This window comes from Betta splendens, chromosome 9 (genome assembly GCF_900634795.4).
Source record: "Betta splendens chromosome 9, fBetSpl5.4, whole genome shotgun sequence".
NCBI lineage: Eukaryota > Metazoa > Chordata > Actinopteri > Anabantiformes > Osphronemidae > Betta > Betta splendens.
In genome coordinates, this window is record NC_040889.2 from 2,501,279 (window position 1) to 2,521,637 (window position 20,359).

General features: G+C 42.3%; 1 long non-coding RNA gene across 1 annotated transcript in view; it reads left to right on the forward strand.

Annotated features, from left to right (window-relative positions):
- The first annotated feature begins 8,015 nt into the window (after positions 1-8,015).
- Positions 8,016-20,359, forward strand: part of LOC114861387 (uncharacterized) — a 35,189-nt gene continuing 22,845 nt past the window's right edge. The window contains exons 1-3 of the long non-coding RNA XR_008695568.1: positions 8,016-14,796; positions 15,085-15,122; positions 15,201-15,254. This is a non-coding gene — a long non-coding RNA (uncharacterized LOC114861387). The remainder of the gene's footprint in view (positions 14,797-15,084; positions 15,123-15,200; positions 15,255-20,359) is intronic.

Below are 20,359 nucleotides of genomic sequence, written 5' to 3' on the forward strand. Positions count from 1 at the left end.
AAATCAGTTTTAATATGACCCTGATGATGATTTCAACAAGATAGAGGACACAAGCACCTGACATGTGTTCCCTCTGCAGAGTGGTAGGGGACCACTCTAACTGGGTAAGAAGGTCTGTTAGTGGGGAGGTCCTCGGAGAAGCCAGATGACGTGGCTTCAGCCTCTCATCAGGAAGGTGACCCAGAACAGACTGGAGGGACAATTTTGGGACTACCTGGGATCCAGGGGGAAGAAGGTCTAGGGTTGTTTGCTTAGGCTGTTGCCTCAGCCTTGGGTAAAGGCTGAAGATAGATGAATGTAATAATAATAATAATAATAATAATAATAATAATAATAATAATAATAATAATAATAATAATAATAATAATAACTAGAGTGGAAATGTTTAAAAAAAGAAGTAGAAACTCTTCTATGAGAGCTGCTGCTACAGCACTGTGCATCGTTAGGGCTCTTTCCACGTGGAACACTCAGAAGTTCAGCACTGTTCCCGACCTGCCTGCTCTAGTTTAGTCCTCCTCTACCAATATTGGTAACAATTCCTCATTACCTGCCCAACAACTCTTGCTTCCTTTGGCTTTGTTGCCTTGCAGAGTGACCCCCCCCCCCCCCCCCCCCCCCATACATACCAGAATGATTGACTACATCGCCTGGCGCGCCTCGATGCGACTCTTCTCATTCCCGCCTGCTTTAAAACCGACCACATCTCACAGCTTTTGATCTTTTTACTTTTGGCATTTTTCTTGTTGATGTTTTTCCCCCCGCAAATCCGCTTGGACCCTGGTCAAAAACAAGACCAGAAAGTAATTTTAAAGAGCTCTGGAAGGATGACTCTGTCAGCAGCGTCTTAGGACAGAAACGGGACAGCACTGTAAAGCAACGTCTGGTTTGAATCTTTAAGCACCAATAATTACTTGGTTATTTGGCTTCGGTTTGGCTCAAATTGTTGGGGCAGATCTGTTTGAATCATTGTCTTGGCTCTGTGTACGGCCAGAGCTTTCATTTGCTTTGTGCGCAGCACAATAGGTTCCATATTTCATCCTTTACCTCAGAGCAAATGCTTGAGAGAGGAAGCTGGAAATGAACAGTTCTTACTATTCTACATGCTGCTGACATTATTCTGGAGCTGCCCGACTCATTTTGTTGTTTTATTGTCCACCTGATTAAAGCCAAAAGTACTTCTGTTTGAATTCACATCCACTGAGTGCTGCCATTTTTTATATTCTTTTCTTGACTCCTTTTTATTGCAGCGCTTGGGTTTATTCGGAGCAGCTGTGCTTATCTAGGTAACCAGCTTGTAAACCCTGGTTGAAGACACCTTGGCAGCTTTTTCGAGACAGCACTCGTGGGTTTCGATTTATTGGAGCGTCGAACCCCTTTAGCAATGATTGCATGTAATTCAATGAAAACACAGGCAATGCCTGAATCAATCAAGAGTTTAGATTTTGTGTGAGACTTGTGTGAGACTACAATTCTGCAGGTTTTTGAAGTCTGGGCCTAGCAGTAAAAACAAATGTTTGGAAATGTGTTCTCCCTTCCCATCTGGCTGTTGATGGATCTGTGGGATCAATTTGTGGCTCATTACAAGGGGTTTTACCTTTTTAGCCGGCCTTCCATTGCTCTGCTGTGAAACGCTGTGTTGACAAATTGAGATGTTTCCTGAGCTTCAGGTCCATGTTGGGATCAATAAGCAACGCCTCGCGCTCTGACCGGTGTTGCGTTCATGTTGGTTCGTTGCCCCGTGCTGGCATGCAGCTCTCAGGATGCCACCGATGGTTCTTTTGTTGTTGGCGGAGGATGAGTGAATGTCGGCACACAGAGAGGAGGCCCGACGACGGCGCATGCAATATGCATGAAGCAAGACGAAGAAGTGAGCGCACGTGGAATACAAATGCTGGGGATGGAGCGTCAGCTGGATGGGGAGCACCTAGGCTACTGCCTGGTGAAGTCAATAGAGTGGACGATGAGATGAGACAGGATCAAAGGAGTGCTTTTAACATCTGAATAGAACAACATTGTTTTGATGATGGTTGGGCTCTACAGGTAGAGAAATCACAATAGACAGTGTCTGACATTATGATTGTTACGTCTTGTTGTTATGCAACCTGGTTATTTCCACACAGGCGACAACCGATATCGCTGATGTGGGTCAGTGGCCTCCTTTTTAGTTAGCCTGGGTTCACGTCTCGACATTATCCCTTGTGAGAGAGCTTCTCTTAACCTCTTTGCTCAGCGCGCTTCCTTGCACAGTAAACCATAACTCTTGATGATTAGGAAATGCTCTTTCCTTACAGTCTGGCCTCCTGGAAGAAGGATACCTTTGTTTGTTCTGCACGTTGCTGCAGTTCCTCGGTAGCAGTGGATTTCCCACTGCTCTCTATGATCTAATTAGACATCAGGCCTCCAGGGTGAGTGAGACGCAAGTAGACCCAGACTGGTGGTAGTCATATCCTGTGTGTGTGTGTGTGTGTGTGTGTGTGTGTGTGTGTGTGTGTGTGTGTGTGTGTGTGTGTGTGTGTGTGTGTGTGTGTGTGTGTGTGTGTGTGTGTGTGTGTGTGTGTGTGTGCCAGTGAGGGGGCTCATCTTTTTTTTTTTTTCATATTCTTAGGAGACCATCTGGATCTTGCTGCACCATAACACCTTCACCACTGCCTTCGATTTATTGCTTTGTCTGCTCAGGACAGAATCTTTACCCCTCCCCAACAAATCTGGTGCCTTCCACCTCCAGGCAGGGCAGAGGTCAAACAATGCTTCACCATTTATTTCTTTTTCAAATTTTTTTACGGGTGGTAAGGTAAAGGTATACACCAGCGTGGAAGCGGTGCCAGGATGTGATAATGTCTACTGAGCTGCCTCCGGCTGTGTGACATTGGGGACCGGCGTTATGAAAAATTTCACACGTCGCAATGGAATGAACTTTATTGATCCCAAAGGAGAAATGGGTCGCACCAGTGGCAAACGATGGGGGGGCTGAGAGGTAATGCAGGCAGCAGGAGCAAATTGTTCATTTTGCAAAACAAAGGATGAATGATGAGAATGTCTACCTAAGCTACCACTGAGCTACTCGGTTGTACCAGACTCCGTCCACAAACCTTTTAGTTAATAATTGGAAAAAAAACAAGTGGCTATTACTTGGGTAACATAAAATAATTCTTCATTTTGCACCTGTGCCTTCATAAATCTGCAAAGTGGGGACACAATGCCAATGTGTAAACTGAGTAAATGTGTGGTGATTCAAACTTGAAACGATTGTGTGATTACATCTGCGTTAGGTCTGGGAGGCAAATGCAGTCACTTGCACACAAATGAACGATAGTTATGTATCGGACTTACAGTTCTTAACAGGAAAGCATACAGAATGTTTCTGCGCATGCACGCACGCGCACCAGTAGTCTCATGTTAGCCATGCTGCCACTTTTGTCCCCTTTAATTCCCTTATCTTGCAGGCAAGGTGTTGGCTGACAGCAGCGTCCCTGATCTCTGCTTATCAGAGCTGTGAGTTAATAACTCAGCAGCCAGCATCCCTCTCAGCTCCGTCTGCTGTTGTCTCAATCCTCATGAGGGCCAAATTCTTTTAGCAACGAGTAGGGGCAGCTCGAGTGTGTCCTTGTCGAGAGATGCACCTTCACTGCAAAGATATGTACACTCAAGGCATGATCATGGTGTATTACATTTGGATTACTCTAGAAGCTCTAAGGTTTGTAATATTTGTCACTTTCCACATTTTTTCTAGGTTTGTGTCTCACATACTGTATTTAGATCCTTAAATGCAGTGTATAATAAAACAAATACATAAAATGTTGTACCTTCAAGCTAATAATGGTAAGAAAAGGTGATGTAATACCAGCTAAGCCTTTTTGAAAAAGTACACTGAAAAGGCAAAACTGTTTAGTATCCAGAATTTTTTTTCATCTATCTATCCATCTACAGTATCCATCAATCCATTTCTTCCACCCTTCCTTCTTTTCTTCCTTCATTTCTTCTTTCTTTTTTTTTGGCCAACATTGTGCCGATGAAACAAGATTACACAAGGTGTCTGCTTGTGTGTGTGGTATTTTGGAAGGTGACATTAATCGGACACAGGGAGTAAAGAAATAGAACTACTTCCCAACAGCCTCAGCTGTAACAGTATCTATTTGATCTACTGTATATCCAAGAGCCCACGTCTCCAAACTGGTTTAGCTGGAGATTGCGCTGCATTCACTTGTAACTTGTTGATTTCAGATTCTCTCGTGTTACATTGTCTGCCACTCAGCTTATCGGGGCGTGTGCCATTCTTGGGTAGTTACAGTAGTACAGTATGGCCAGACTGTGTGTGTGAGGTGCTGCAGACTATAGCAGACGTGCTCCATTCACATGTGTTTAGGGTTGATAGTCTACAACAACCTCTTCTTCTTTACCCATAAATGAAAATCACATATCTTTCCTTGCAGTGCTTGATCTTGAATAGGACCTTTAGTGTCGGTGGCTGTTAATTAAACTGAGAGAAGCTGGGACGCAGCCGTGGGCCTCAGCGACGTTCTCCTGCTGCCTAGGAAAGCCTGAGTAGTCATTTCACTGTGGATAATGCAATACGTTGCTGCGCTCCTCGCTTTCCCCCGCTGCAGGCATTTTCCATCACAGCCAGTTCTTCTCCTAGCTGCTCTTTTGAGCGTCGGCCGGACGGCTCCTGCCCTGCGGCGTTCCTTTACCTTTCCTCTCTTGCCGCTCCCTGTCTTCCTCCGGCTGGTCGAGCTGCAAAGAGGAGCCCAGGTCTGTCTCATTATCGCCTCAGCTTTCCTCCTGGACACGTTCCAAACAGGAGCCATCTCTCTCTCTCCAGCTGCATCTGACTGTTTTATCGCTGTTTTTCTCATACATAATCGTCTACTCTCCCATGTTCCTCCTTTACTTGGGTTGTTGGGCTTAGGTAACTCAAGCCCTCCTGCTTTTAATACCATCTGTAGTTCACCTTCATCTTGAATCGCACGTTTACACATTGAGCTGTCCAGTACAATAACTCTCTTCATTCTAAACCACTGGGAGCATCCCAGTATGGACCAGTTGGAACAAGTGACCTTCTGTTTACAAGGACACTGCCACCCTTCAAGGTTCTGTCTGCTGCACTCACTGTTGTTTTCTACCTCTAAACACGTAACAATTTTTTTCCTTTCGTTTCCCTCCTGGCTGTTCATTGTCTCAGCCTCACTCTCTGTGACCCTCTCATCTCTTCTGATCCTGAATTGCAGCGAGTAATCAAACACATAGTTATGATCTTTATGGTGTAGATGCTATACCTATGGTTTCCTATTTAGTTTTAATATTTTAATTAAACAGTGTTTTGACACATACCGAATTTTTGGGGTGTGTGTATGTGTATAAAACTGCATCTCTGTTGCAGATCTTGTGACTGTAGCATACTGTACAGACTGTAGCTTGGGAAAAGGTTGGGGAATATTGGGAAAGTGTCTACTTGAGGTATAAACTCCTTAGGCTTTGGAGGTCAAAGGTCAAGCTTAATTGTAATATCTATTCAACCTCGCTAGTATGATTCCTTTCGAAAAACTTTGAATTTCAGTCAAAGGCCAATGATATTCCACCATAATAATTTTCCCTTGGAGACTTTAAATCCTGTTGTGGTTCCGGGAACCAAACCATTTTACTAAGCTCAAGTGTGTCGTGCAGCAGGTGTTTCAGTATCTGTGTAAATACAAAGCAGACTGTCAAGGAATAGCGTCCATCTCCAGACAAACAGGCTCTTCTAATAGACTGCTCTGAGGTGGGCGCGTTGTGCGGGCAAATAGTAAACAATCCCTCTTCTGTGGCCGTCCTTGGCTGCTAACCAGTGCCGTTGATTTGTTCAGTGAATGCAACTGTGGCTCCTTCAAATGCCGCTCCGGAGAGCAAAAGACAATTACTCTGAGAAGTGCATCGGCCTTATTCGTCACGAGTTGCGACAGCGCCTGAGCGTTCTCACTTTCACCGCCCGCCCAAGTTAGCATCCGTCTCTTTTACCACACTTTCATCATCCTTGTTTTTTGTCTCAGACACACACTCCATCTTTTTTCTCTCTTTCTGTCTCACTCTTTCTCTCTCTCTCTCTCTCTCTCTCTCTCTCTCGCATCTTAATTTTCTCTCCCTCAGGCCCCAGAACCATGTTGCATGAAGACAAAAGCGTGCATCGCTTCCCCCGGCTGCAGCCAGCAGCCACCTCGCTCAGACAAAGCTGCTGTGCTTCTTCGTCCTTGGAGGGAGAAAGAAAATGAAAAGAGGTTTATGTTGTTTTGCCTCCTGCACTGAGGGCACTTTTAGTCGCAGATTGTCTTGGGTGATTTGCTGCCTGCAAAGAATGAATACAGTATGTGTGAGGTCAGGTGCGTTCAAGGACGTCCCCCGGACTCCAGCTGCCAGGGTTGAGGGGGACTGTAAACACAGCTGCAGTCCAACTGTTAATTAAAAAAACGTTTCTCTCTCCTTTCAATAACAATGTATGATAGAAACCTGAAGTTGTGAAGAACTGCAAACTGCACTAAATGAAAATTCTCTCACAACTGCACATAGAATCTGTTCTCTAAAGCGCGAGTGCGTATTGAGGAGGAGCAGCAGTACATCAGAGCCCCGCTAATCGAACACTGCTCTCCTGAAGGTTCCCTGGCTCTGTCTCGTCCATCATGGCTACCTCGGTCCTTCTGCAGAGACTCTGTGTGTGTGTGTGTGTGTGTGTGTGTGTGTGTGTGTGTGTGTGTGTGTGTGTGTGTGTGTGTGTGGTTCACCTGAGCACACGCACTTACAACACATATGACATTGCTGGTGTCATGCGGTTTGCGAACACTTCATGAACAACTTTAGGCACATTTCAAGAAGGTATTGGTGAGCCCACTGATCTAAAGCAGGCCTCAAAATTTGTGAAGCAGAATGTAAAGCTTTTGAACCAGCTCCATGAAACAGTCCTTGGAACAAACATATAGTACAACCATTAGACAAAACTGTAATAAGTGCAATTCTTTGCAAGAAAAATGTATTCTGTTCTCTCACAGAAGGGTCAGTTAACGTCAACTCCACCAAGATAGGGTGCCAAACAATAAGCTGTCGAGCCAACTGGGTCACACATCTGCGTGTGGATGAGCAGATGCCCCTGAGCCCCCATTGATTCCCGATAGAGCGGTTGAAAACAGGTTGAAAGGTCTGACCGCTGGTGTCTGATGGTATTTGTTCACGAGATTACCTCTGTTTGCCGTAATTGCCAATTATGGGGGGACAAAACGACAGCAGGCGCGCTGGGATAAGGCCATTGTACTGTACGTATTGATGCATACAACATTAACATCTTGTTATTTCCAATTTTCTTTTGAACCAGTAAAAGCAGCGCAAAAAGACAGTTCAAGAAGTGTCCAGAGACCGTGAACGCTATCTACAACACAACCACTGCTACAGCACATTGGCGCGTTTTTCCCCTCTCAAGGCTGTCTCACATTCAGGCACATTAGGCTCCAACCTAACCAGGCAGACCTGGTGCGTTTCCAAACTGACACCGGCGACAGGTGAAAGATCCTGCTCTCTGCCAACAGATTGCAGCAGGTGTGTGGCTGCTCAAGGCCTTGTTGCTGATTAGCCAGGAGCTGATTAGCCAGGAGGGTTTAGATTGTTTTGTCACTTTCAAGCTTTTACAGTACATACTGGTGTAAGCATAGTTGCACGGAACATGAGCCAAAGTGAAGGTAATGCAAACAAAAATAATAAAAATATTTTATCATCTGGATCTAAAGATCACTAGTGATTCATCCATCAGACTAATACAGTAACTGTCGTCTAAAAGAAAGAAAACCCCATTGAGAAAAACAAGACTGTCCTGCTGTATCTTACTTGTCATTTGTACTACAGGACTACTTGACTACTACTCGACTACTATAAGAAAAGCACCAGTCACACCACTCTTTTTGATTTAGGAAGCCTGGTGAAGCAGAGGCATCACCCTGTTGCCGGGCAACAGCAAAGCCAGCTACAGTACTGTCGATCTCCAGGTAATGGCATTAGATTTATTAGACACATGAAAGGCCACAGTTGCATGGTATATGAGTGGATGGGTAGAAATGCACTGTGATACACAATTTGTCTCTGTCAATAAAGGTCCTCTTCATTTTGTTCATGCCTTGAACAAACTGCGGCAGCTTAGAATGAAATTGGTCTTATTCTCGTTATTGCTGAAGATCTTTGATTGCTGATTTCATCCACTCGTTCCTCAGCACTTTTCCATATCCATTTAAACGGTAGAAGTATCCTATTACACGTCTTCGAGAGCAGCTCCTGTCATATCTCAGCGCGTTCCGCTCCGTTGCATCAGCAGATTTGGTCTTGCTTTTGTCGGAATGACAAGACAATGCACAACGTAAAAAAAAGATCATCCGTCTGTCTTTACAACAACTCGCTATTTAGCTGTGGCTGTTTGCTTTTATTCACTGTTGGCTCAGGAAGAGAAAAAGAAAAAGTCATTCTTTTTCTGTAACTGTGCGTTTTAGGCCCGTAATGACACGCTTTGACGTGACCGTTTTAAAACAGCTGTTTAAAGCAGAATGGCCTTTTGATTCCTCTAATTGCACGTTCTCGTTTGTACTCTGGCACACCGTTATTTCATAATTGACCTAATTGTAGGAGGGAAGAAACTAAAGAGCATTGCTGTTAATTAGAGTGATTACACATGAAAGTAAATGTCAAAAACATTGGCAATGAAATAGATAGAGATACAATACACAAAAACTGTGTTTTCTTGTTTGTGGTTACTTGTCAGCAGTCAGAGGTGGTGACTCAGACACTTTGTGCTGCTGTAGCACTGCACAGTGGTTCATTACAAATGTCACTTCTATTCAGCTTCGCTTTTGCTTTTTTGTGTTTCTGCCTCGCTGTCAGCCAGTCACGTCTAGTAAAGGTGGGCTGATTGCCACTGATGCAGAGCAGCGCAATTATTTTCCTTTTTTGCTGCAGGTATTGATGTTTTCCCCCATAGCAGCCAAGTCAGGTTAAGATGGATTAGCCGTCAGAATAAGTCCAGGGGTCTTTGGGAGGGTCGTTGAGGGAGTGAACATTTCTTTGTCTGTTTTCACTTCTGATTTTTGAAGTTGCCTTTTCCCCTAAAGAAAGCAAACATGTAAAAGGTTCTCAGAAAATTGACTTTATCTACAATTTTATCATCACCTGTAGTTTGTGGTCAGTCACTGGAGAGTTCTTTTTCAGTTTGAACATTTAAAATTGATAGAAGCGTAGTTTAGCAGTGTTTACTGCTTTTGTCTTTAAATGTGGGCAGAGGACGAGCTCCAGAATTCATCCAGATGTCGCCCTGTGAGTCAAGCGCTGGTGTCAAATCAAACAGTGTTTTAGTCATCAGTCTAGAGCAACAGGTAGATCCAACATATCAGCTGACTGTAGTTCCACTGAACTCAAGTTATAAAAAATCTATTACTTGCAATTTGAAGTTACAAAAGGAAAAAAAAAAACATTTTAACAGCTGCAGTACAAGTCTGTGGCATGTCCAGTCGACTCCCATATTAAGTCAGCACTCACATCTCCAGTTGTACCCTCATGCTGTACTTTTCAAGGACAAAATAAAGCCTGCGGCCTGGAGACACGCCCCCTCGTGTTCCCAGCTGTAGCTGTGATCAATGGGGATCAATTGGGATGTCCCTCCTCCAGCAATGACGTTTGCTTTACAGTCAGTGTAACTGACTTCCTTTATTAGATGCCTCTAATGTAATCCAATACACAGCTCAACATCAGTTCTAATTTGGTTGTACTGTAAAGTCAAAAATATGGGAACAAGTGCTTTTCTCGTTTCACTGTGTTAATGGGTTTTTTACTAGTTTAGTTTAAACTTTAACTTCCTCATTATAGCAAATGTCATCAGTATTGCTGGATTTGTTTTTGAAGCAAAAAGATCTTTGATCAGTGCCATGAAATATATTTTAGAGGCTTTAATGTAATGGCAGGATTCAATATTAACCTGGGCAAATTAAATGAAAAATGTAAAATGATTAGCTCTTAAATGAAATAGGACAAGCGCCATGAAGGACACGACAGAGAGACCTGTGGGTCTTAATGACACTATGCAGGAGTCAAAATGTCAGTTTGTCCGGAGAAATTAGCAACGGCTTCTCCACTATCTATTAACTGAGTTAACATTTCTTCTGCACCGGTGACCTTGAAACAGCCTAATGAATAGATATTTGCCTGGTTATCTCACTCTCGCAAACACCCCTGGTTTGAAATATCACAGACTCCCTCCATATGTTGCCTGTGACATTTCTCCGGCGCCAGCATTCACGGCCATGTCAGTTCATTTGTTCATTCAGAGGCCATTAGGTTTGATGGTGTTCGTCGCAATGTGGGCGTGCACATTTCAGCGAGCATGCTGCTGATTTGCGCCGCTGTCTCTCCAAGTAATTAAAAACCACAAGGAGAGGTGGAGCGTCTAATTGAGTTCTTTAACTGCATTCATGCTGAAAAAAGGCCAGAGCCGGATTCTTTTTGACATCAGTCCCACTCACCCACACACACACACAGACACACGCATGAACTTACGCACACCAGCTGCTCTCTGACCAGTCAAGAGGCTGTCAAACCATTAGTAGCTCTTGAGCTGGGGCCAGCTTCCACCTTTCCGTTCGAATCAAAGACAAGAAATTGTGAGAGCACCGAAAAATCTAAACCACCACCACCGCCGTCACGTAAAAGAGCCCATTCAACCGCCTAAGGCTCACACGCGTCCACTATCCTTACGTCTGTTGTGTCTCCCCGGCTTCTTTCTGGTGGAATTTGAAATGGTGCAAGACAGTCACCAGGGAACCAATTACTGTTTCAAAGATTGCCTGCTTTCATTTATTTTTTATAGGAGGTATAGTGAGAGGAAGTCCTCCACCAAAGCTGCTCTCAAGCTCCCAGAACATCCATTCAGAGTAAGCCTTGTTCTGTATCTAGTGCCATGTGGTACTTTAATAGTAAACACAATATTGTGAGTGTGCATCATTTTTCATCAGAATCTTTCAGATGTTACACTGCTGCATACAGTTTATGCATTCTCAAAACTATTTGCAGTTTTCAGTTTGTCACGTTTATTCTGCCTTTTCTTTTTGGGAGGGGGTTGTTTGTCAGACACCAGAATCAATTTGAAGAGCATCACACTCGACTCCCTAAAATCACGAAGGCCACTTATTTACAGATTATTTCCCAAATGACAACCCAAACAAATACAATCAAGAAAAGTAAGACTCCATCAACCGAAATCTAAACTGAAATATTATAATAGTCATATAATTCTATTACTGTAGGGAAATCCTCTAGGTACAGGGGGAAGTATAATGTTTGGTAATTCAATGAAATGCAGCTTTGCCACGCTGCAAACTCGGAACTAGCGCTGAGCAAGGGGAGGGAGAAGAAACACATGTCAGCAAAATGTTAATGCTGTTCCTCATTACTGCTGTGCTGCTGGAAATGGCACATGACATAAACCATCTCCCTCTATTGTCAACGCATTATGTATGAAGCACTGTTGTTGCAGAGCACAAGGGTGGGGAGTGGGAGGTGAGGGTGAGTTATGGGAATAATCCGGTGGTGCCGTACCGTAGGTAGTTGTGCTCAAGGCTCATGTCCCTTTGCTATATATTTCTGCCTCTTTCATCACAGTTTCACTGTGTGTGCCTCATACATGTAAAGCAGAATTTTGGACGGCGAGAGGGCGAAAGAGTCAAAAGAACGGAGGAAGGGCAGATGAGCGACGGTAGTGAAGGCAGTGAAACAGAAAGACTGTTTTTATTCTATTAAATCTTTATTTATTCTGTGAATGTTGACCAAGTGGGTGTGTGGGGCGCTTTTTCTCCAGCGTCCCTGTTCTTTTGTTGCTCCTTGACCAGTATGCAGCTCACTGGAACAACTGGAGCTTAACTGCTCTACAGCATCACCTTGACGACAGTATCTAAGGCAGCAGGTAGCGAATAATTCAAACCACATTTTTTGATTATTCGGTAACATTCATGTCACAGAGCAGCTTCATTCGACCATCACAACATCAGGTATCAGAAGAATGTTTGCACATTATGTTTCTAATGTTGAGAGATGTCAATTAAGTGGAACGTGTCTTCCTGAGTTGCCCCAAATGAACACATGCTGGGGTCAAACAGAAAATGGCTGCTTAGAATGTTTTCCTAATGCTTGCTTGTGATGGGTGAATGGGGGAAGATGGAGTCAGGCTGAGGGCGCCGGACACTGGTTATAATAATGGCTCAAACAAAGGTCACAGCCATATATGCCCGCTTCTAATGTGAGTGGAGGTGTGTAATTGAGATGTTAATGGGGAGGATAATGATCCACTGCACTGTTTCCATCGTTGTGCCCTCCCCCTATACACACACACGCACACCGCTACTCTCCCGTAAAGCCGCTACCGACAGACGCAGAAAAGTGAGACCATTATTACATGCAGAGTTAACAGGACCCCAAGCATATCATTATGGTGCGAGTGAAGGGAGTTATTACTATTTGTAGGCAGCAGCTGACAGGGCTCTTGGCCTGTGCTGTCAGACCACCAATTTACATTCAGGCGCTGGCCACCGCTCCCAGTGGCGCTGGTCTCAATTCTACGCTTTGTTGCATACGCATTTCCAGAAAAAAAGAGGGTCAAATATCCACGCTAGAATACAAAGTTTAGTCTTCTTGCTCATTGTCAAAACGTATGCTCTGGGGTAAAGGTCGAGGTTACTTCATAACCTGTTTAACATTAAAGCCAGCAGTTGTTGTCTCTTTAATTGATCACATTTTTAAAAATGTAGGTTTGGAATGAGAATCATGAATGTTTGTGAAAGTTAAATGTTTAATACTTTTTGTCCAAAACTTGATCTTTTTGTGTTCTTATTTCAATGTTATATAAATGCAAATGCTTTGAATATATTTGGCAGGTCTGGTTCTTTTTTTTTTTTTTTTTTTTTTGCAACCGATGCCATGACATAACCCGTAGACACTGCAGTTTCCTCCCATGAAATTGTGTGTAACAACATGTTGGCAGAAATGTGTTTGAATCAGATTATGGCCAAAGACCTTTACCTGTTCCTAACAGGCTCAGGTGAAGGAGGTGTGAACAGCCTACTGTTGTGGCCTCCTGTTAGCTGCGTCACACCACTCGGCTGGTCTCTTTCCAAGATATACTGTGCGTATTTTAGTAGTCTCTGTGCCGTGACTCATGTACATGATGATAACGGTGCACACTTTTATTGTCTCTTATGCATTCAGGGTCTTGTGTTTTTAAAACGAAGTAGTTGTGTGAGGGATGAAGCTTTATTTATTTAATTCTCAGAAATGTTATTATTTAATTTTGATATATCATAACTAGAGATATTGTTCAAAAAGACTAATCTGCTGTATGAATAGACATGAGATCCCTTGTAGACAGACCACCGAAGCAGCAAATGCATCATTCATAATGAGCTTTGACAGCCCCTTTCTAGTCAGAGGAAGTTCATGTCTTACTGGGACTACTGGTGCCTTGATCCACAACATGAGCGAGAAAGGAGGCGAAAAGTGTGCCACACACTGTTCGAATTAGCCCCTACCATCCTCCTGAAACCTGCTGGGTATGACAGCATGACACTATTTTTAAAAATGCCGTCATCTAGATCACACGCAAGTAAGCCCCCTCCCCCCAAACCCCCACTCCTCAGTGATCTCTGCGATCTGTGCCCCACCCTTCTACACTCAGTGGGGAGCCTCGCTTACGGTTGCATCAGAAAAGTAACTCTTCATGAATATTGAAAAGGCTTTTTAGCATGCAGTGTGTATTTTGCAGTTTGTCTTGAGATTTGGGCTGTTGAGAGACTCAGCTTCTATCCTTCAACTGCATCTAAATGCAAAATCTATAAAGGTGCTCACAATATACAAGGGTCAAAGTAATGTGATTCATCTGAAGGCGCCAAAATACTGCATGATGATGTATAATTAAATGAAATCAAATCTAGAAATGTATTTACTTTTTAATTATTTTTACTTCGTCCAAGTCAAAATATTCAGAAACAGTCCTCATTAGCTCTTGTTCCAGTTGATCAAGGATAAGAAACAGTGTGATAACTAATAAGCTATTTTCAGCATGAATGCACAAAGGGTAGTTTATGCAATAAATGGTAAATGGTCTGTACTTATTTACCGCTTTAACCACCATTCCAGGATCCAAAGCATTGTACACTACTTCTCATTCACCCATTAGCATTCACACACAGATGCCAGTGGCTGCCATGCACCGGCGCTCGTTTGAAACATCAGGGGCAAGGTAGGGTTCAGTTTCTTGCCCAAGGACCACTGCGAGGGCTCGAACTGCCAACCTTGCAGTTAGAGGACAAACTCCCTACTGACAATAATTTGGGTGTGTAATCCAGGATTAAAAATTGAACAGCAACTGCCATCCTAAATGCAAATAAGGTTTTGCTGTAGCGGAGGGTTTTATTGGCAAATAAATAACTTTCCTTTTGCTCAACAGACGTCGATCTGCCTATATGTATGATAACTGCTCTAATTATTACTTTTCAGTCTGATCAGTTCATGCTATGAGGAATGAACAGATGCAGTAGCAATAATGAAGCAGGAATAACTTATTAGAGTCGTCAGTATAGTTTTAGTATTCATCTTTGCTTGTGCTTTATATAATACTATTATCTTAATAACGTGGCGTCCATTTTGAAACGATCCTGAATCAAGTTACATTGTCTTCTTCTATGGTGTCTATGGCAGGCAGCAAAGGCGAAATCATGCTGGGTCACGAAGAAGAACAAGAAGACTGTGTGCGTTACGCAAGTACGTTTTCAGAACTATAATAATACCGGGGATGTTCTGAAAAACGCATATCAGCTCAGAATTATTTTACATTATACTATGTAATAGAGTGTTTTAGAAAGTTTGTGATTATTGCTCAATTTAACGTCGAAGAAGTTGTTTGCTAGCTTATTTGTTTATATTAGCTTGCTAACCCTACAAAACTATATTTAAATGTTGCATGTTCGCTTTTTTTAATTAGGTGAAAATGGGACAAGAATAAGTTCCTTTTAACTGTTCCAGTCTATTTCATGTCTGCGTTACTCTCAGGTCTCCGGCAGTTATTCAAGTGAATCTCTGAATTTACGGTACATCTGACAATTAACATAGTAATGAGTTTTATTAGATTATAAATTGGTAGTAAATGTTTGCCTTTTGGTTGACAGCACTGACAGGGAGAGATGAGACAAGGCAAGATAGAGTCAGAGAGCAGGAACCAGGTGAGAAACTGAAAGGAGGTGAAACACAAATGTGTACACACTATACTGCTTGTTAAAAAAATATCAATGTTTTAGAACATTCTGCTGATCAAATTTATAGGAACTATGGCTTTTGAAGCTTACAGAAATTCCCCAGTACAGTATTTATCAAGTCATATAACTGCAAGCTGCAAAAGAGCTTTGGAAAGAATTGTTATTTTGAGGTAAACAACAAGTGAAAAAGGCTGTGACTCCAGAGAAACAATCTGCCTCCTGGTGAAGCTTGGCTTTATTACAAAATGAAAGGCTTACAGTGATATAGTTGTTAGTCTTAAAGCTGCTGATTCATGTTTTGCTTGTTGAGCCAGTGAAGTTACTTGTCTCAGGGCCGATGCTTGTTTTCGTTGTCATTTCATTCATTTGTTTGCGGCGCCTGCAGAGATCTGCATGTGCTTTGAAATTCTTTTTAGTATCTAAACTATAGGAACTATAAGAAAGTGGCACTGCAAAGTAATGACATGATTCCCCTTGGAAACAGCACTTCTCTCCATTTATTTGTTTACGTTAAACCTGAAGCGATTAATAATGACTCGAAGAAAACTTATGAAATTCATCAAGTCAAGCGCATGCTGTAAAATCACCCAGTGAAAAACGACTTCAGTGGCCTACAGTACACTTTAACACACACACATGCATTGCAATAGATGGTGTTTCCATGGCAGGTGTGTATGAGCTTGTAATGATAGCCTGGCAGGCTAGCTCTGTTACAGGCATGGATGTGACTCCTTTCTCTATGACCTTCTACCAGAGCTGACGCAGCTGGTGCACAGGTGAGCTGCCTGATGGCTTCACACAAGAAGGAAGCTGAGTGTTGCTTCAAGTCTAGGGTTCAGAGCAGCATTTCCACAACAGCAACATTTTGGTCTTTGTGTGCACTTGTTTTCCTGGCAAGGGTTTTAAAGGCCACTGGATCATCTTATCATAAAATCCTTCATACTTTGCTGCTAAAATAAGACAAATCAAAACAGTTTACTTGATCTAACAGTAATCTGCATCTGATGTAGCCGGTGAGCCAGTGGAAACCTCTCATCCCGCTTCAGCCCAAACATAATGCCCCCCATCTCTGCTGTGTTCCTATTCACCTTCACCTCACTGCACAGATTAAGCTGTGTGCACAGTGTGGCCTCTCGTAATTCAATTCCAAATCAGCCCCCGATCCAGCAGAATTTACAGCTTCTGTGCGTCATCGGTTCAAATCATCAAAGGGTTCCCCTCCTACCTCTGTTCTTTTACTCCTCCTTCTCCTGAGGTTGAAGGCAATTGCAAAAACTCCTAGAGAAATTACATTTGGTTTTGGATCATCTGGGGGTATTGAGGGTTACAATGCAGTATCCACAAAGTGATGGACATGCTTCAATCAAAGGCAGCGCAGGGAGAGTAAAATTACTCTCCTGGATTTCAGTTTTAATCTCATTTACTATAAACATGTTCAGGAGGTGATCATCACTGTTTTGCTTTTTTCAAACACCCCTTCAGCAGTATGCTTGAAGTCTGCGTGTGGTGGAATGCCTATTTGTGGCATTTGCATGGTGTTGGCATGTAATTTAAGATACATGACCGTGGCCATGGCAATTTAATTAGATAGCTTTTTTTTAAATAATGTGAATGCACCCCTCGCTGGAATTTAATTTGCACCAAACAGCCCCTGGGTGGTTTAGGCTTTTTGTGTGACAGGCGAACTGACACACATTAGGTGTAGTTCCATGTAATACGCAATTCACGTCTGGCTTTTTCCCCATTGTGCATCGGCATCCTGATTTAATTTACCACCACTACACTGGCAATACCTTTTTAATGCAAGCATTAAATTTCAATTTCTCAGCACCACTGTTGTCGGCAAGTGCTTCAAATTGGGGGGTACTGTTTACAGTCTTCAATAATTTTTGTCTCATGCTGTTGTTCTTTCTTTCTCCGTACAGTTTTTTTATACCACTACAGTGCTAAATCTTCCTTTAGTGTGTTTGAATGCAACATACAACAGCTGCCTGCTTAATTTCACCTACAGTACATGTATTTAAGGCTCATTGACCAGGATCTCCCAAAGGAGCCAAAGATATTTCTTTTAGAATACTGATGTCTCTATGCCAGGCCTATAGCATCCACTGCTTTAAAATGATGCTACACGGAAAGCAACAGAATCCATCTTGCTTTCCTTCTGGCAGTTGATAGGTTTGGTTCATTTTTTAGTTACTGCTGTTTATCCATTTCTATGTTGGAACTAATCCTTGGAAATAATGATGGAATTACTGCAATATAACAGCTCACTCTCAAAATGCTTCGGTTGCTATTTATTACAGCACAAGTGAGCTTGAAAAAGAGAAAGAAGCTGCAAGGCTGAGATATTTTTACCTTCAGCTTTCAAGCACCAAAAAACACCAACATTTATTTGAATAAAATATTTATTTTTCAAATTAAACCTGTGCATTTTGTGGACATAAAATTTATATAACAAATTTGGACAGTCACCACATAATATGACCGATTTGCTAATCCTTTGGTATTTGTAATTAGGCTTCTCCCATTTTAACTGTTTTAGTGATAATTATGATAAACACATTTGGTTTCCACCTCCCTCGTTAATTAAGCTTTGAGTGACAGAGGAATCTGTGCGGATGATAAAGGGTGTTGTAGTGCCTTGTGAAATAGGTTCAGTAGTAGGGTGTGTTGTTTGTGTCACACACCTACAGTAAGACATGAACTTTCATACAGATTTGGAATATTGTAAAAACAGACTAACTAGAACCTGCGTGATAAACCAACCCTTAATATGCATTTAAAGTCCTGAGGTCAAAAACTGTTCCTAGATGCTTTTGAATTAAAATACACAGTGGTGAATTATGGTTCATGGTTATGTTCTACTGGAGAGGCCAATACACCCCCCCCCTTCCGGTATTTACACTGTGTCTTAAATTATTTATAGTAGCATTAATCCTCTTGATGTAGCATTTATTAGCTTGTCTTATTTATTGTTGTTTCGCTATGACTCCAGGGGAGGATTAGAAAAGATCCCTTTGTCATGCATCTACTGTACCGGATGATAGGTCCTGTGTAATTAGCTTTTCTTGTCTTTTCTACCTGTTTTCCAACAGTAGAGTAATTAACAATCAACTTCATTCCCCCCTGTTATTAGAGGCTTTTACACACATGGCTAAAGTTGACGCAACAGGAAATTGCTTGTATTTTTTTTAAATGTGTTCTGATGCTTACAGCAAAACAACCCTGATACAGTATGTAGCCCAGCCCAGTTTTCATTACCAGTTAACTGTAAAAAAACATAATTTTAATACAAAGGCAGTTTTCCATTTTCCTCTTCATTAAGTAAAGGGTGTAATACTTACACAACTGCTGAAGGAATTAACACAAATCCTATAATATCCCACTTTTTATTCTTTGTGTTGCATCACGTTAACCTTGCAATCCCACTGAAACACCAACTGGTCACCAGGGTGGTGAATATACCTCATGCATATGCATTCATGCACAAGGAAACTTGCTAGTGTTCTTATGCACAATAGTGACATCAAGGTTTTTGGAGAGGGGAGAGATGAGATGCTGGGCTGACTGGGAATTCTCCCTGTGTAGCAGACTGGCCATTCACTGGTCCTTACAGCTACTCAACATCTCTCTTCCCCCACGAACTACATCGCTCAGTCTTGTAATGTTTTCAAATATGCTATACAGTAGTAGTAAAAATGAATACACTTCATTATTTCCAATTGCATTTCAGTATTTCTTTATATAAGCAAAGCTGCTTAAACCCCAACTTTACATTAAACTTCCAGCACTTTTTTTCATCTTCAGTCAGCACTGTCTATTTCTAGCTGTGCTTCTGTTCTCAGGACCAACTTCACAGGTCCCTAACACTCTCGACAAGCTGTCTAATATGAAAATGGTGTCTACCACGTTGCTGATATAACGAACATATGTGATTGTCAGCAGAGTCGTGAAAAAGCAGATGGCAAACATAATCATTCTCCAGTTAGCAGCAAATATCCTCAACGTCAGAACAGGTCTTCTGCGTTGCGTATCTTCATCCATCTTGTAGACGTTAGATGTTGTACATACTGTATTTCCCCTCTGGTGGTGCTGAAATGCTTGGAAATCCAGCTTCATCATTTGGGGCCATGAACATCTGCATTACAGTCCATCCAGTAAACGTTGATTGAAAGAAGGCATTAGAATGACAGGCTAATACAACTGACTGACATTAGCATTTAAATAAAATCAACATTCTTGATTCATTTTGCAGGGCCCATTTATGGGAATCACTTACCTGCCCTTACACTGTTGACAGTAAGACGAGCAATCCATCGTCCTCGAGACGCTAATTCCATCATGTGCCCCTGACCTCGACCTGAGCGCATACTCACCAGTGTCGCCAAGATGGATTGGGAGAAAATGAGATGTAACAATACCCCAGGGAGGAAGGGGAGGGGCCATAAGGGACAGCAAGGGAGGTTGATGAGGTAGAAGATGGCTTGGTGTGGCTCAAGCTCAGTCGCCAGTCTCACCCTGCTATTGTAGCTTGCTTCAACTCCATGTTGTAGTTATTAATGCCCATCTAAAACCCGTTTTTTTAAAAAATGTTTGCATTTGACGTGGTTACATGCTTTATATATATTTGTCCCAGGAGAGCTGTGCCTCACACGGGTAGAAATCTGCCTATAAACCACATGGGCTGTGGTTCAAGTCGAATTCCTCCTTGTCACAAGTACACACCCTCCATTTAAGGTAACGAGGGACTCCTGAACCCTGCCCTCAATGTGAAAGTATTGCAAGACGGATTGTTTTATAGCATAATTAAGCTTTGTATGATTTTTGCATCTCTGAAATTTTATGGTTTGTCATTTGCCAAAAAGGCCATTAAGAATCTGTCACAATGCTGCATCAGCTATCATTTTAAATATTTATACGAAACCTAAATCCTCATCTTAACCCTCAAGTTGTCAATTGCCTAAGAGCAGCTTTACTGTAGTTTTACTAACTTTTAAGCGTGTGACAGCACTAATTTTGGAATTCGATATGCTATTTGTACATACTACTTCACTCTGCTGATTCATACCTGT